This window comes from Oryctolagus cuniculus, chromosome 1, assembly GCF_964237555.1.
Source record: "Oryctolagus cuniculus chromosome 1, mOryCun1.1, whole genome shotgun sequence".
NCBI classification, from domain to species: Eukaryota; Metazoa; Chordata; class Mammalia; order Lagomorpha; family Leporidae; genus Oryctolagus; species Oryctolagus cuniculus.
In genome coordinates this window covers 17,420,976-17,425,134 of record NC_091432.1, presented here as the reverse complement: position 1 = coordinate 17,425,134, position 4,159 = coordinate 17,420,976, and the positions used below count along the sequence as shown (strand labels likewise).

At 36.1% G+C, this 4,159-nt stretch overlaps 2 pseudogenes; both read left to right on the top strand.

Annotated features, from left to right (window-relative positions):
* The first annotated feature begins 1,034 nt into the window (after nt 1-1,034).
* LOC100352058 (olfactory receptor 4A47-like) lies at nt 1,035-1,999 on the top strand (annotated as a pseudogene).
* Nucleotides 2,000-2,042: 43 nt separating this feature from the next.
* Nucleotides 2,043-2,817, top strand: LOC103351800 (thioredoxin reductase-like selenoprotein T pseudogene; annotated as a pseudogene).
* The last annotated feature ends 1,342 nt before the right edge of the window (nt 2,818-4,159 follow it).

Genomic DNA, 4,159 nt, shown 5'->3' with positions numbered 1-4,159 from the left:
CAATACACATTGCCATAATATTATTATAGCACACTGCTATAGCACACTGAAATTACCATGTATTGAAATAAATTTGGGAATATGGCTTTGATCTAAAGCATCAATATTTCTGTAGGCAGTATAGAAATACTGTATTTTGTTGAAAGTAGGATGGAAATTTTTGTAGGGGTTTTGAGCCAAGGGTGGTATGATCTGAATGAGATTGAAATGGGATCATTTGGGCTGTGTCATGTGAGTAGATTATTGCACTCTGGAACATTAAAGTAGTGGGAACCTAAAGAGGCTATTAGAGTAGAATGGTGGAAACTGGGATGTACTGAGGATGATAAAATTTGGAGGTGATTTGAAGGTAAGCGTTAGCAATGTTTTTAAAATGTGTTGAAAATAATCTGAGTGGAAGAGCAGAATGAAAGGTATTGTATGATTTTTAGCATGAATAATAATGTGGCAGGCTATATAATTTAATTATGTAGAAACTAGTTAGGAAGAAAGAGGTTAATGGCAACATTATGAAGAGTCTAGAAATAGAAAATTGATACCCATTTTGAGATGTCAATCTGGGTGGCAAAGATCTATGAATAGTTAGTTCTATACACCTTGAATATGTGAATTATCTTCAGTGATTTTTAGTTGTTATAATTTAGTAAATGTATATGATACTTCCCTTGTGTAATTCTATTTTTGCCCTTTTTCTAGTTCATTCTCACTTTTTCAAATACTCAAGTTAGATGCACTTCCTCTGAGAATGCTTCTAATATTCCAGTATGATTAAGATGTCTTAGCTTTGTTACCCCTTAAAATAATGTGAATACTTTTATGACAAATATTAAATTGGTTTGTCATTCTTTGAATGAGTGATTAGGTATCTAGTCACTGAGTGTAGGAGGCCATTTCTCACCCCTCTTGATATTTTGCATGTTTATAGCTGATTCAACATGAATTGACCCTCATATGCATTTTTAGAGAATGACTAAATAAAATATTAAAATTTTCATATATTTAGTGGATTTCCTGTTATTTTTAGGGAAACAATATCCAACATTTGAAATCAGCAGCTGTGAAAGAAGAGATGGAATCCAGGAACAATGTGACTTACTTTGTCCTCTTGGGCCTTACACAGAATGCACAGGGACAGAAAATACTTCTTGCTTTGTTCTTGATCATCTACATTCTGACTGTGGTGGGGAACTTGCTCATTGTTGTGACTGTCTCTGTCAGTAAGACCCTGGGCTCACCAATGTACTTCTTTCTTGCCTGCTTATCCTCTATGGATGTCTTTTACTCCTCAGCCATTACTCCTAAATTGATTTCAGACTTGTTCTTTGGGAAACACACCATAAGCTTCCAATCATGTATGACCCAGCTCTTCATAGAGCACTTCTTTGGTGGATCAGGGGTCTTTATTCTGTTGGCAATGGCCTATGACCGCTATGTGGCCATCTGTAAGCCCTTGCACTATTTGGTTATCATGAGGCGATGGGTGTGTGTTGTGCTGCTGGTAGTGTCCTGGGTTGGAGGGTTTCTGCATTCAGTCATTCAACTCAGCACTATTTATGGGCTCCCATTCTGTGGTCCCAACATCATTGATCATTTTGCGTGTGACATGTACCCCTTACTGAAACTTGTCTGTACTGACACCTATGTCATTGGTCTCTTGGTGGTGGCCAATGGAGGTGTGATCTGCACTGTTGTGTTCCTGCTCTTACTCATCTCTTATGGTGTCATCTGGAACTCTTTAAAGAACCATAGTCAGGAAGGGAGACGGAAAGCTCTCCAGACCTGTGGTTCCCACATCACTGTGGTTGTTCTCTTCTTTGTTCCCTGAATTTTTATGTATGCAAGACCTGCTAAGACCTTCCCCATTGACAAATCAGTGAGTGTGTTTTATACAGTCATAACCCCCATGCTGAACCCTTTAATCTACACTCTGAGAAACTCAGAGATGACAAATGCTATGAAGAAGCTTTTAGGTAGAAAAGTCTCGTCGTGTAGAACTTAAGTTTTGCAGTCTGAGGGTGGCCGATGCGGCTGGCTCAATTAAGATGAGGCTTCTGTTGCTTTGCCTGGCGGCAGCATCGGTAATAGCCCAGAGAGGCTTCCGCCAACCTGGGGGTCATGCCCAGCAAGAGATTAAAGATGCAGTATGTACAGGCTGCCGCTTATTTTCAAGATCTGTGTTTCCTTAGGGTATAGGTTGGTGTTTGAGGAGTACCTGCAGGTTATTAGGCAGCAGTACCTAGCCTTATGAGTTTAAGGAGAGAATTACCTCCCTCAACCAGTATATAGACACATGCATCTTTCTTGTCATTTTCAAAGTAGTATTAATAGGCTTAATCATTGTTGGCAAAGATCCTTTTCCCTCTTTGGCATGCAAGCTCCTAGCATCTGGCAGTGGGGCCAGGAAAATATGGTCTATGCATGTATGGATGGTTTTCTTCTTGAGCAACATGATTGAGAACCAGCATTTGTCAACAGGTGCATTTTGAGATAATTTTAAATGTTGTACCTGTATGGTCTAAGCTGGAATCTGGTCACTTTCCATCCATGCAACAACTTAACTTGTTCAAATTCCAGACAATGAAATGAAACTCAATGAGCAAATGAATTCAATCCCACACCATTGGTCATAGCCCCAACCAATCAGCTTTGAAAACTCTTGCATTAAGGGATTTTGCAAGAGCAGCGTGACTGACATTATGAAGGCCTGTACTGAAGACAGCAAGTGTTAGTACAGACCAGATGCTTTTTTGACAGGCTCGTTGTATCTCTTGAAAACCTCAATGCAAGATGGTTTTTCAGTGCTAGTACATTTTGGAATTCAGCACATTCCATGGAGTGCAGTAATGCTGTATAGTTTTCTGCCCCCTCCCAAATTCATCCAGGTAATAGTCTTTTTTTAAAATGCAGACATTAGTTGCGACTTTCTTAGTCATTTGTAAAAGTAGATAATTGTGCTACAATTTTACTTATTTCAAAGAAATAAGTAAATCTGTGGTCCTTTTATATGAATTTTCATTTTTTTTGATTTAAAAATCAGTCCTTTTGGGAATGTAGACAGATTTCCCATATTCTCATATAATTTATAAGAGTCCAATGAGACATCTCTAATTTGGCCATGTGCAATTTATGTTGTTTTCAAAATACTGCTAATTTTGAACAGTGCATTATACAATATTATAGGGGGAAAGCTAATATTCAGAGTAGTCTACCAATTTGTGTGTGTGTGTGTGTATGCATATGTGTGTGTTAAGGAAATAAAGTAAACTATAATATAATTTTATTATATTCCTATCATTTTATATTTATTGCTTATATATTGATATTTTTAAAATTGTTGCTTATAAATTTGTTTACACATGTCTATGAACAATTATATTAATTAGAAGATCATAGAACATGCCAGCAATTTGGCTAATATTATTAGACTTTTTACTACAATAGCCATTACAGAAGAAATTATTTGTTATGTTAAAAAATGCTAGTAAAGCATTGCTTTATACTTCATTATCTAAGGTGTGCAAGACAAATATGCTTGGAATATAAATGACATTATTGGCTTATGGCAATAGCATTATTAATGATAACAATTGGTCAGCCTTTACAGTGATTTAAATGTCACAGGGGTCCCAGTGATAGGTCTCATTTTGAATGTTAACTTTGGCTAACTGGAAAGCATTCTGTTATTGTCATCATTTAAAATAACTCAGATTTTAAAATTAACCCACAGAATTTTTAAACATGGTTTGATATTCTGAAGCTTTTACTTATTTATCTTTCAAATCTCTTTTGGTAGAAATAAGTGAGGAATTGTAAAGTTCGGGCATTTACTTCTTTAGAATTGTGAAAATAAAGTTTTATAATGCTGAAAAACAACTTAAGTTTCTTCATCTCCATGAAGACAGTCTTCGAATTCTGGGGTCATCTCCTTGGACCCAAGAGTCCTTTGAAAATTTGTTTTCTTCCAAAAATTTATGTTAATTATGCAAATAACTTCATGTTTGTATTATGAATAACAACTTGTTCCCTCTCTGGTAAGCTTTTTAATAGTTTTGTATATTGTCTCAGCTAGGAAGTCATAAAACATCTATATCTGATAGTCGATACACACTGTTTAGTTAACCAGTGGGTACAATTTTCAGTTACATTGATTATTAATAAT